This window comes from Martes martes (genome assembly GCF_963455335.1).
Source record: "Martes martes genome assembly, chromosome: 12".
In the NCBI taxonomy this organism is placed as follows: Eukaryota; Metazoa; Chordata; class Mammalia; order Carnivora; family Mustelidae; genus Martes; species Martes martes.
Genome location: NC_137900.1, coordinates 1,440,308 through 1,453,686, shown reverse-complemented (window position 1 = coordinate 1,453,686; position 13,379 = coordinate 1,440,308). Strand labels below are relative to the sequence as shown.

General features: G+C 64.0%; 1 long non-coding RNA gene across 2 annotated transcripts in view; it reads right to left on the bottom strand.

Moving 5' to 3' along the window:
• Positions 1–4,443: 4,443 nt before the first annotated feature.
• LOC308352978 overlaps positions 4,444–13,379 on the bottom strand; it is a 38,688-nt gene continuing 29,752 nt past the window's right edge. The window contains exons 3-4 of one of the 2 annotated variants that reach the window (XR_013967707.1): positions 11,779–11,973; positions 4,444–5,390 (exon numbers count right to left, since the gene is read on the bottom strand). This is a non-coding gene — a long non-coding RNA (uncharacterized lncRNA). Of the gene's footprint in view, positions 5,391–11,361; positions 11,515–11,778; positions 11,974–13,379 lie in introns of those variants that run through there. The other variant, XR_013967708.1, reaches the window with a different exon arrangement.

Sequence of the window (13,379 nt, the reverse complement as noted above, 5' to 3'; positions counted from 1 at the left end):
CAGATAAACACTTAGAGGGCTGAGACATAAGTCTGTAGGTAAGATATCGTCTTGTTTAATGGAAACTAACTTACCCAGGATTAATATACTCCGATCTGTATCTATATCTACATATACCCCCTCCTCCATCCATCTGTCCGTCCGTCCATTAATATCCATCCTTCCATCCAACTATCATTATCCCTCCATGCACTCCCCCATGTCTCTGGTCATCCATCCATCCACCCATGCATTCATCCATCCATCTGTCCATCCACCCAACCATTGACTCACCTATCCATCCATCCATCCGTCCGTCCATCCACCCATGCACGCATCCATTAATATCCACCCTTCTGTGCGTCTGTCATTATCCCTCCGTGAGGTCGCCCATGCTTCTGGTCATGCACCCATCCATCTCCATCCGTCCATCCATGCATTCGTCCATCCGTCCCTCCATCTACGCATGCACTCATCCGTCCGTCTTCTATCCGTCCATCCGTCCGTCCACCCACCCAAGCACTCCCCCATTCGCTTTCCATCCATCTACCCGTCATCTGTCCGCCCACCGGTCTGCGCACAACCACGTCCTTCTGCTCCAGGGTCGTCTTCCCTGCTTGCCAACAAGAACGAGACCTTGATGTTCTGCTGGGTCTACAGAGCAGAGAGATCGGAATTGTCTTCCACTCGGCGGCGCGAAGGAAGGCGCCCCGTTGCGCCAAGCCACCCTCTGACTTAGAAGGGCTCGAGGCATCGTTCCCTCCGGGGCAGCCTTGTTCCGAACCACTCAAAGGAAGATGGGGCCCGGGGCCGCTTCCCGGAGACATGCGGCAGCCCCGCGGCTCCGGCCGCTCCCGCTCACGGCCGGCCGTGCTTTTCAGAGCAGCCGGGCGGGCCGATGCTTGGTGCCGTGTCCCCCAGCCCACAGCATAGGGCAACACGGCCAAGCTCTGGCAGCGGCAGCCAGCTTGCGGGCTCAGGCGGTCAGCGGGTGGTTACGGGGGCCCGTCAGGCCAGGGGAAGGCCCAGGGACTTCCTCTGAGGCCTAGGAGCAGCCGGTTTTATTTTTTATTTTCCCTGTAACTCTTTATCGCTATAAAATTTCAGACAGACAGGAAAGTTGGAAACACAGCAAGTGTCTGACGACCACTCGCGGCAGACTCAGCGGCTGCCTGCATTTCCCGTGCCTCCTTGCGTGGTACTGGGGCGCGCTGTGTCTGCCTGTCCCGAGTCATCCGGAAGCAGCAGACTCAGGACCTTCTCCCAGGGTTACCCCAGGGAGCAAAAGAGACGTAACCCCTCCTAGCGTGCTAGGCCCAAACCATGTCCAAGTGTCCCCAGCTGTCCCCAGAATGTCCTTCAGAGTTGGTGGAGAGGGCTCCCAGCTCACCACCTCAGCTGCCCAGGGCAGGCCGGGTCCCCGCGTCCCCTCGAGCCCGGAGCCGCGCTGTTCTCCCGCCGCGCTGGCTTCCTGAAGGGTCCAGGCCCCCGGGAGGCTGAAGAATGCCCACGGCCGTCCCACGAGCTGGGCCCGTCTCACTGTCCGCTTTGGCACCGTTCGGTTTGTCTCCTTCTCCCCTGCGCTCCTACAAACGGAGAGGCAACCTGGTGCCCCGCGACATTCAGGTCACACGTTTCTGTCGAGACCATTTCACAGACTGGCTTCGTGTCTCACGAAGCCGGTGCAGCTCTCGGGGGTGCTCGCTGGACCGCAGGGACAAGGTGGCGCCCCAGGGCCCTTGCCCCAGAGCAGGCCACCCCCTCACACGTGACAACGAGGCTGGTTGCGATCCTGGGCCCCGGGTGCCCGTGGGTCCACGTCCCTCTCACGAGCGACCTGAGCACTGACGGTGCGCCCTGCGTCGAGGAGGACGAGTGTCCTGCCGCGGGGCAGGCCGGGGACACGGGCGGTCAGGGGGCCGGGACGGCAGCCCCCGGGGTCTCACACCTGACGTGGCGCGCTGGCCCGATCCGGGGTGGGGCTGGGTCAGAGAGAACAGGGACGGCGCGAAGGCAGAAGTGACAGGACCTGGAAGGGTTTTGTGGAAAGGAGGAGTCGAGGTTTGGGCGGGGGCGAGCGGACGGGCGGCGCAGGCCTCTCCCCGCAGAGCTGGAGCACGCAGGAGGGAAGCAGGAGGGAAGCAGGAGGGAAGCAGGAGGGCTCCCCCGTCGGGGGATCCATGGGGCATGTGTGGGCGGCTGTGCACGGGGGCTGGGGCCGGGGGCTCCGGGGCTCAGCTGTGGGCCAGGATCGGCAGAGCCGGGAACGGGGAGACGGCTCCGGAAGGCCCCCGGGGAGCCCGCGGGGGGGCGGGACGATCTCCAGACATGCTCGTTTCAGGGCCTGGGAGGGGGACACCCGAGACAGGGTGAGACGTCCGAGGAAGGGGGGGGAAAGAGCCCGTCAGGTCCCCACGGCGCCAAGACCAAGTCCTTCTGAGGCCGCTTCCTGGTGCTGCGTGATGGGCCTGGAGACAGAGCAAGCGGAGACATTTTCGGACAAAAGAGGATTTTTTTTAAATTCTTTTGTGTATGTTTTTATTCTGCTTCATTTTCTTCTTCCAAATTGCGATGTCATTGACGTGCGTCATCGTATGGGGTCACAGCGCCCTGTTTCACTCACACGGACCATGCAGTGGTCGTCCTGGGAGGGGTGGGGAGTGGCCACCACCCACAGACACAGCAAAAAGGCCAAAACGAAGAAAGGGAAGAGTGTCCCGTGGTCACGACGACACTCGGGATCTACTCTCCCGCGGCGGCTCTCCCGGCGTCCCGCGGCCATGCGAGCTGTTGTCGCATCCCGTCCGCCACCTCCTCGCTCGTTCCCCTCACAACGGCAGGTCAGCGCCTCTGACCACCAAGGTCCCCTCTCCCCACCCCGCCCTTGCTCCTGGGAACCACAGGTCCGATCTCTTTTCTCTGAGTTCGGGGGTTTTCGTTTTAGGGTTTCTGTTTTGGTTTGGGGGTCACAGGGTGTGTGTCTTTCTCTGACTGACTTCACTTAGCGCCACATCCTCGAGGTCCGTCCGCGGCGTCGCAAATGCCAGAAATCCCCCGCTTTCCCATGGCTCGATGCGCCTCCGCGATGCCGACCCGCTGCGGCCTCTGTAGCCCCTCATCCGCTCGCGGGCGATTTCGTTTCGGCGTCTCGGCTACGGAAATAATGCGGCTACAAACACGGGAGGGTAGAGATCTCTTCAAAATCCTCTTTTCACTCCTCTTAGCTACGTTCCAGGGATGGGGACGGCTGGGTCGTGGGGCAGATCTACTCTGAACTTTCCGAGGAGCGTCCGCGCTGCTCCCCGCCGTGGCCGCACAGCCTGCGTTCCCACCCGCAGCGCACGAGGGCTCTGTCCCCCCACGTCCCCGCCGAGAACTGCTGTCCCTTTGGTGATGTTGTTCTAACAGGAGGTGAGAACTCACTGTGGTTTCAAGCTGCACTTCCCAAATGACTAGTAACGGCGTCTTTCCGTGTTCCCGTTGGCCACTCACAGGCGTCTTCTCCGGAAAGATGTCTGCTCACGTCTTTCGCGCCAGTGAACGCTGCCCCCGCCTGAAGGGCTCTTGTGAGCACTGTCCTCCCACAGGTAAGTCTGCAGAAACGGGCAGGCCGTCTGGCTGGGTCTGGTGTGCACAGGCCGGGGGTGGGAGGACGGCCCGGAGAGGGTCTGGGTGTCTGGACGAGCCCCTGGCCCCTGGCACGTCACACTCACCGGCGTGACCCAAGTGACCCCAGCCCCTTGCCGCAGGTGCTGTGCCAGCCTTTCCTCACTCCACACCCTGCACCGTGGGGACCAGGGACCCACCCACTGGCCGGACCCGACTCCCTTCTCCTGCCTCAGGCCGGCTCAGGGCAGGAGGGACAGCAGTTTGCCCAAACTTCCTTATGTAAAAAACAAAACGAAACAAGAACGAGAGTCTGCATCCCCCGTGACCCAGACCGAGGGATCTGCTTACTGGGCCTTTCCTAGCTGACCCCGAGGCAGAGCTGTCCCCTCTGCGGGACAAGGAACATCCAGCTGCCTCGAATTCTTTGTCTTTGTTTTTGGTTTCAAGCTCCACGTGGATCCACAGACGGTTTGGGGGAAACGGAAGGCGGCCTGGGACTCGGATGCTGGCCTGGTCGTTCACGCACGTCCCCGCAGCGCCACACCCTACCCGGAAACACCGGCAAGTGGCTTGGGAACCACTTCAGAAACTCTCCTGTCAGGCACAGAATTGCTCACCGGGCCAGAGATGAATCACGAAGGATGGGAAACGAGCACGTCGGATTTTCAGTTAACCCGTCCCGCGCTCTGCGGAGGCCGGACTGTCCCGGTGGGTTTACGTGGGAACGCGCTCGGGTCAGTGAAGTCCCTGGGCCATCCATCTCCCTCCCTCTCTCCGTCTCCGTCTCCCTCCCTCCTCCCCCCCACCCTCCCTCTCTTTCGTTCTTTCAGGAAGGAGCATTTGTTTTTTGTTGTTGTGATTGTTTACGATTTTATTTATGTGAGAGACAGAGAGCCTGAGTAGGGAGCAGAGGGAGAGGGACATCGCCCGCCGAGCAGGGAGCCCGCCGCGGGGCTGGATCCCCGGACCTGGGGTCACGACCTGAGCCGAAGGCAGACGCCTGACCCACCGAGCCACCCAGGCGCCCCCAGGAAGGAGCACTGGACGCATTCAGGGGAACGAGGAAGAATGTCGCAGAAGAAGTAGCTCTAAGGTCGGGATGCGCAGAATCCCCTTCAACGGGGGGAGCGTCTCCGGCTTAGAGCACACGGGAAGGCCGGAGGACCGAGGGAGGCTCCGTGGGGAACGGAGAAGGGCCCGGATCACGGCGGTGTGTAGGGGAGGGTGGGAAGGCGGGTGACGCCAGGACACAGGCGCACCTGGCCGATGCAGCGGCAGCCTGAGGCAGCGGGGAGCGGCCAGGGGCTCATCCCAAGGGAGCTCATGAGCTGTAAAATCTCGCACACAGAGGGAGCTACGGGTCAGGGACAGCTGGAGGCAGGACGGGGCGGCTTGCAACGTTCTGTGGGCAAGACTTAGGGGACTGGAGTTCCCCCACGTGTCCAGGGACCCTCAGGCCTCTAGGAGCCACGGACGCCCCCCTCTGTCCTACGACAGCCTGGGGCCCTGAGAAACAGGTGAATGGGCAGGAGGCAGAGCACCGGGCAGGGCCTTCTGGACCCCAGCAAAACGCAATGTTACAGCGGCCCCAGGGACCTCTCCCTGCAAGAGTCACAGTCACATCGTGTTTCTCCGTCCTGTATCCAAGTACAACACCCCACGAGAGGAGGCGGGCGGAGGAGGCCGCGTCTTCACCACAAAGTCGTGTGAGCGCGGGTCCTTTCGCTCACCTCGGGGGTGTCTCACGACCAGGCCTGCACACTTCACCCAGGAACTCACGGCAAGGTGCGCGGGCGGTGGGCCTAGGGCAGAGTTCCAGGCCTTGCTTTCAATACGAGGGCTGTACACCCTACCGTCTCCTTAAGACCCGTCAGCAAGGTGAACCCCGCCTCTCCCTCCCCAGCCCCACCCCCCTGGGAGGACCGTTATCCCCAGAGATGCCCAGGGTCCCTGCCCCCAGCTGCCCTGGGCGGCCACCCGTATCCCCTCGGGGCTGGCCCCGTGACCCACTAGAGAGGCCGGGCTGTGCCTGCTCCAGGACCAAGACTTGGAAGCAGAGTCTGCGTTTGTGCTTTTGCGAGTCCTGGGTGACCGCGTCAGACGGAACGACGGCTGTCGGACAAATCTGGCCCGGATGCCTGTTTTTGTCAATAAAGCCGTACCGCAGCACGGTCGGCCTAGTCACCTACGCATGTCTGTGGCTGCTTCTGCGTTGCAACCGGAGGCCGCGGGGCAGAGGCCGTGTTCACAAAGGGAAAGATGCAGAAAAGCTTTGCAAACCCCGATATAAGGAGTCCACCCACCACACCTGAGGCCACAGAGAGAAAGAGGGCCCCGCCATTGCTCGGAGCAGCCACGGTGCCCGGGGACGTGTGGCTTAACCGCTGGGTCGGCGGGCCCGAGGAGGACGGGCTGAGGAAGTGCCCTGTGGACCCCCGCAGCCCGCCGTGCCGGGGTGAGGAACGGCGGCCGTGAGGTGCCGTGCCGGGTCAGCTATCACCCAGTGGACACCCAGACCTTCCTCCGCCCCCTGTCGCCCCACAGTGATGGGGCTGTGGCCCGGGCGCCGCCGAAGAGGAGACATGCGACCGTGGCCGGGCCGTTCCCGACGTGGCCAATAGCAAGACGGAACCGAGGGCAGAGCTTTTCTGGAGAAGCAGCATAACTCATCGTGAAACCAGCGACCCGACCACACACTTCTGTTTCCTTCACCTCGTACGTCACCCTACTCTAGGCAACAGTTTCACCGCATTTTAGTTTGTGGGTTTTTGCCTTTTCAATGAATCTGATCGTTACGAAGGCACGGAGGACTTGGAGGGTCCCCCGGGACGGGAACTGCACCCCCCCTCCCACTTGTGGGTTCTCACAGAGGCCCTGAGCTCTAGAACGCCTGCTTAAAGAAACGGGCCTGGCGCTCAAGGGACCTCGAGCTGCAGAGAGACGAGGAGGGCTGGGGCCCAGCCACGGTGCTCACGGTCGGCTGGTGAACCCATCCGCTCCCTCCGTTCTGTGCTGGGGTGACGATCAGAACACACTCCTGTGTCCCAGGGGCTCCAAGGCACCTGGCAGGAGCCTCGATCTTTCCCTCTTGGGGTGGAGTGTGCTACCCTCAGAAGGCAACGGGCAGGGTCATGGTGGCCGGCTCGGGGGATTCCAGGGGGACTGCCCGCGGGGGAGCAGGTCCCTTCCCCAGATGACGGGTTGGGCGGGAGGCCCCACAGGCCTTCTGTTGCACGGCCAAAGGGACTCTGCAGACGAGCCCAAGGTGAGAGAATTTTAAATAGAGACCGTCCTGGCCTGACCGTGGGGCGGGGGGTCCTGTCCAATCTCATGCGTCCTTAGGACCAGAAAACCCCTCCCGGCTGGAAGCGCAAGGACAGGAGGCGGCTTTGGAAGTCGCGGGCGTGAGAGGGCCGGGGTTTGGAGAGTCTGGGGCAGGTGAAGCGGCGGGAGGACCCCCAGCCGCCGGGCAGGCCCCGCGGACGAGCGGCATCTGCACCGGCGGGGCTCCAGGAGCACCGTCCCCCGAGCGCGGCCCGCTCAGCCCCTCTGCTGGGAAGCTCAGTCTCCCGCCCCCGGGTCGCACTGAAAAGCTCCGCTGCTCGGCAGGGGCCCGTCTCCTCCCGAGGAAGTCCGGCAGGTCACCGGACTCGGTGCTTCTGGTTCTCACGGCGCTGGCCCCAAGGACGGAGTTAGCTCTTTTCGGGGGAAAAAGAAAGGGCCCATCCCCCTGCACACCCAGCCACTGCCGCCTCGCCTGTCCGCGTTCACCTGCTCACCAAGGTGCCCTCTACGCTAAAGCTTCCGTCCTCCGCCGAGTGTGAAATCTCAGCGCTTACTCAGCGGGGCGAAGGCCGCCCGCTCCTGGCAGGCGTGGGCCCTCCTCCGTGGCCCCAGGGGTGCTGCTGTCCCGGTAAGCAGGAGCTCCGCGGTGTAAAGCCCAGCAAGGGGCTGCTGACTCCCTTCGGGGGAAACCAAGGCAGGAGGGAAGTGGGGACCCAGGACGGTTAGCACTGGGTTTTACCATTTTAGAAGCCCTTCTGGTTTCACTCAATACTCCACACTCAAGGAAAAGACCCAATGCGCGCAGTAATGTACCTGCAGGAGAGAACCACGACCCCCTCAGACCGGAGCCCCTCCGGGCACAGGCAGGCCCATCTGAAACCGAGGGCCCAGAATGGTTCCAGCACAGTTTGTCTCAAAATCCCTACGCACTGCTGAGTCCTGCTTCCTGGCTCCAGGGGCGGCGGATGCCCCAGCCAAGGAGAGCGGGCGGTGGGAGGGCGGGAGTGTCCCGACCCCCAGGGTCCTGGCCTGGGGGCTGTCCTGAGCCTCAGGCCGCTGTGGATGCCTGGGTTCCCTCTGGGATGCACTGTGGGCTCTGGAGGACTGTTGGGCCCCACGCGGCGGTCACAGAAGGTGTCTGGCAGGTGCCCGTAGGGCTGTGCTCCTACCACTGAATCTCTGCTCTCTGCCTGCCCCAACCCCTCCACCAGGTCAGGCCACCCTGCCCAGCCCGGCCTGGCCCTGCCCGCTGCAGGAGCGTGGGAAGGGCCGGCTGATGCTGACGCACGGCAGGGAGGGGCACTCAGTGGGACCGTGGGCGGGACAGAGGCCAGGACCCCAGAAGGGCCTCTGAACGCCCTGAGCGGGGATGATATTGTCTGAATGGGAGCTGGGAGAGAACAGAGCGGGGGTCTGTCCTGACTCAGAGGGCCACAGCCAGACAGGCCTTGAATGACGCTGGTTATGTGTTGATGCCCCCCTGTCCCCCGGGCCCATCATCAGGCCAGGCCAGGTCTGCGAGAGGGCAAGTGGCCCCAGGCTCAGGGACTGGCCCATTGTCACCACCCAGGGACTATGAGGGACCAAGGGCTCCTTCTAGCACTGCCGTCTGCACCGGAGGGAAGGGTGGGGGGACGTCAGAGGGGCCCTGCCAGCAGGAGCCCCTGGGAAGCCCCTGACTTCCCCTCCCATCACTGGGGAGGTCAGCCAGCTTCCCCACCACCCCTCCTGGAAGCTCCGCGGCGTGCAGGGACCCCAGAGAGGACCCTCCGGGGCCGGGGGACACACAGTGGGCTCCAGGCAGCGTGAGTCCCGAGCCCCGAGCTGAGGGCTGAGTCCTCGCTGGCCCCGCTGGGGTTTAGCATGGGTTCCTGGCCGCGCATTCAGAGCGAACATCGGCCGAGGTCCTCGTCCTCCCCTGCACACTCGCGCCGAATGGGGAGCCCCCAAACCCTCCACTCCCCGGCCGTGCCCAGACCACGACTGCAGAAGCTCTGGGGTGGGGGCCGGGCTTCACAGTTTTAAAAACTGCCCCGGGGACAGCGGGGGGTTCAAGAGGCACCAGGCAGAGGAGCACCTGCCCAGTGATGGCTTCAGACCCCAGTGCCTCCCTGGGGTCCAGGAGCCGCAGACCGGGCACAGGCAGTCGTGGGAGGGGCGTGCCGCGTGCCCGCAGTTCCGACTGGCTCCAGGTCCCCGCGCCCCACTCCGGGTGGCAGACACACAGCCGTTCCCAGGCTTTATTTACTTCTGTTTGACTCCAGCCCCCTCCCCCCCCACCGCTTCACATAAAAATCACGCATCTTCCCTCCATGAGGCCTGGGAACCGTACCAGGAAATTAATAATGACTCTGAAACCAAGTGTCAGGCACAGGGACAAGGCCCTGCCCGGCTCTCACACCAGCAGCGGGACGCCTGCACCAACGCCCGGGCTGGGAGGGCAGGTCCCTGCTCCCCGCTCCGGCACTCGGCCCGGCAGCCCACGCCCCTGGGGGGCTCCGACCCCCGTCACCAAGCAAGAGGGCAGCCAGGTGACCTCCCAGGGCCTGGGCTATGCGCCGGGACTTTTGATCGTAAATCAGCTTTGAGCTTTCTTTGTCGCGTAAGCAGACGGTCTCTGGCTGTCGCTGCGACTTGCAGGAATGAGGTACTTTGCACCCGGGTCACCCAGGCCAGGTGCCTTTTCTGAGAAGGGTGGGACCGGCAGGCCAGCGCCAGAGACCGTGCCCCAGAATTCCAGAAGGATCCACGGCTCAGGCCCAGAGTCAGGAAGTCTACTGCACAGGGCCCGACGCTATTTCAGGCCTTCCGGACCTTAAGCTGTGCTCACAAGGTTCAGCTCTGCGGGGGAAGCACAGACCATGGTGACACATGGGTGTGGCTGTGTCCCAATAAAACTTTATACACAAAAGACGCGGCTACAGGTAGTGGTTTGCCAGCCCTTGGCCCCACCAGAGCAGCCACAGCTGAGAATCTCCCGGGACCGGCGGCACCGCAGGCCCCCACCCTCTGGTGGGACCCGCTGGCTGGGGTGGGGGGGTCAGAGCTCATCTGGGCTTTATCACGCACCAGGAGCCTGCGCTCGCCAGCCCCTCGCTCAGGCGGCTTGCTCACCTCCGTGATGGTTGCTCTCTGGGTTGCTCTCTGGGGCGCCGCGTCCCTTCAGGGAACCTCGGCTTCTCGCTGTCAGACATCTCTTGACCTCAGCGGGGAGGAATAAAAACTCTCCCCCTGGCAGGCGGCTTCACAGAAAATAGCAGAGGCGTGCGGTGACATCGCCCAGACATGCCCGGCTCTCCTTCCGCACGGGGCCGAAGCCGGCGGAAAAGCCACGGTCTTCCAGGACTCGGAGGGCCCAGCTGTCCCCGCAGATGGCCGGCACTGCCGCTGGGCCCAACATCCTGCACCCGGGCTCTGCCAGGAAGCCCGCCACGGGCCTCACCCCATAAGCATGTCCCTGTTTTCCTGCCTCGGGGTCTCCACCTTCCCCATGTGATGCTGGACTGTGGGTCTCAGCTTGCCAGTGGGGACCAGGGAGCGGTAGGGGACAGGCCCAGGCCTCCCGCCCGCCTCCAGTGCCGGCAACCACTGGGCATTTAATAACGCGAAGGGGACATTCTGCGTCTGGTGGCAGTCCCCCTGCAGCTCCGGGGAGGAGGTGTGGCGTGGGCCTAGCGCCGCTGCTATGGCCGCTGCAGAACCAGACGGGGACACGGGCTGGGGTGCCCTCACTCCCCCACGCCCGCTGCCCGCCCACCCCCGCATCCGGTCTTCTGCTGGATTCCTGGAGTGCAGCCCCGGGGGCTGCCCAGGCTCACCGCAGCCCGGGCAGTGGGCTCCTGCTCCTTCTAGAGCTTCCTCCCCTCCCGCCTTCCCGCTGTGTGAGCAGAAGCAACCCTGTGATCCCATCCCTGCCTCCTCCTCGTTTGCCCGTCTTGCCCTCGGCCGACCCGGCCTGTCTCTCTCTACAAGGGTGACAAGGACAGGGCCTCGCCGGCCACTTCCTGGAGCTCGGGCTCCCCGCAGGGCCCTGGGCCTCTGCTTCTGAAGCCGCGTCACGGGAGGGCAGCCTTTGCCCCTCTGCCTGGACCGGCTCCGAGCCCTTCCTTCGGCCGCAGAGCCCTGGCTGTGTGAGTACGGCCTGGGTGAGCGTCGACCACACCAGCCTGTGAGAGGAGGAGGACGCCCAGCGGGCAGGCCGTGCCCAGCAGTGGGCACCAGACCCGCTGCCCAGCCCTCCACTCCCGGCCAAGACCTCCGTCAGAGACCCGTCAGGCGGCGGCGTGTCCTGCGGCTCCCGCGACCACCCACCTCCCCCAGGGTCTGGCGACCACAGAAGAGGGTGTGCAGCCCGACATGCCAGCCCGAGAAGAGGGGGGCAGAACCCATGCTCGCAAACCACAGCCCTGTTCTAGGAGCTGGCGGTATATTTAGCGGAGCAGGATGTTTGTGGTGAATCAACACTGCGCTGTAAATAAAATTCGAGCTGAGGACGGCAGAAACTTCTTTTGCCTGCAACGTTGACAAGAGAGCTGTTTTCCTGAAACCAGCTCGGTATGACCCTTGTCTCAAAGACGCCCTTCTCGGCGAGGGTTCGGGTGCCTCCGTGGTAGCGGTGCTGTCAGGGGCCGGGGCCAGAGCCTAAGGAGCGTGGAGAAGCGTCTCCCTGGGTAGACCAGTGAGCTGACCCTGCTCCTCCTCACGCCTGCGTTCTGTGGCCCCAGTGGCCCGCCTGGCCCCCGGCACCCGGGCTGAAGCCTTTCCGTAACAGGCTGCCTCTCGGTACAGCCCCATGGACGGGGCTCACAGTTCTTTAAATCGAGGGCTCCAGGGGCCTGCTGGCCCCACACAGGGACTGACCAGTGAACGACTCTGCATGAACTTGGAGCCGCCTCTCACACACACCTGCACATCACACGGACAGGGCTACTCCGTCTCCAATCCTGTCTTGCCCCGACTTTTGGGAAATGGAAATTTGGCTCATCGCATCTGTGCCTGGTGGAGAATCACGGTGCGGAGGACGCGGGGCCGCGTGGGAGGGAGGAAACCTCACGGTCCTGTTGGCTGCTGCTCCCTGGGGTCTGAGCTGACTGGCGCGGCCTGTGTGACCAGAGGAAACACAAGGTCAGTGGCTTACGGGAGCTCGGCGCTGGGTGGCGGCAAGCTCTGAGGCCCCTGCCTCTGTCCCTGAGAACTCCTGCCCTCACCCTCCAGGCCCACGAGGAAGGCCCGGCCGGAGCCCGCCAGAGCTTGCAGCCGCCGGGGCCAGCAGCACGGGGCTGCCTCTTTGGACGGCCGCCCAGCCAGGCCCCTGGGGGCTGCCCCTGTGGAGCAGAGCCCCGGGCAGGCACCCCACCAGCCCGCCCCACACTCCTGACCCGTGGAATCGGGAGCAAAACCAAACGGTTGCTTTAAGCCACGGCATTCAGAGTGGTTCGGGCTTCAACGGATGGTCAGAGTACCGAGGCCGTGACTCTCCGGGACACTGCACTGGGCGTCCTGGTGGAACATTCCAGAAAGCCTTCCTGGAAGAAGTAGTGTCTCGGGGCGAGGCGAGGACAAGGGGCTGCGATCCCTCCGAGAGAAAACAGCCCAAGCGGAGGGCCAGCAGGGAGAGGGATTTCCGTTCTCTTGGGGACGTGCAGTCTGCGGGAGGAGAGAGGGAAGACGGGGACGACGCAGGCAGAGACACTCTGGAGTCCCCGTTGGGCTGACCGCGGAGGAGAAGGAGCACCCAGCCGACATCCGGGGGCCTCTGCGGGGGAGCGGCAGCCCCCTCGGCTCCCCGGGAGAAGTCGCGGCGGCTCTGGCCGGCGGAGACGGCGGGTGTCTACAGCAGCAGCCGGCCGACCAGGGCACGTGCCACTCCCTCCAAGGCGCCTCTGACGTGCTCGCGGCTGCAAGCAGGTGACCCTGGGCTCCCCGAGAGGGAGCGGTGAAGGCAGCTGCCGCACGCAGGTCCCACTCGAGCGGAGACCGGGCCTCTCCAGGCACAGGCGCTGCCCGGGGCCACGTCTGAGGCACGAGTGCTGGAGGCGGTTCACAGGCCACCGAGAGAGCTACCTGGGACGGAAGGTCCCGTGTCTGAGACCAGAGACCCAGGCCCTGCGGCAGGAGCGGCGCCACGACGGAGGGGCCTGGTCTGGACGCCACCCCGTGAGGCGTCCCGCTCAGAACCTGTACAAGCCACACTCCAGGGCAAGGCGGGCGACTGCTGCGGACACCTCAGCGCCTGGGGGCTACCTGAACCGAGCCTCTGCGTCAGGGGGCCCGAGCGGGGTCCGGGATTGTGAGTCCCTCCCAGGCTCCCAGGTGCGTGGATGCTGCCCAGGGCCATACACAGGGCAGCCAGGATTCACACGATGTCTCCAAGAAGATGGGCCATAACTTCACTGGAGGCCCGCAACGGCTTGGAAACCGAAGGCTTGTCACATCAAAAAAAGGGGGGAAAACCCAAATAGAATGATACCCATTGTTCCAGGAAACAGGACACAGGAACAGACCGA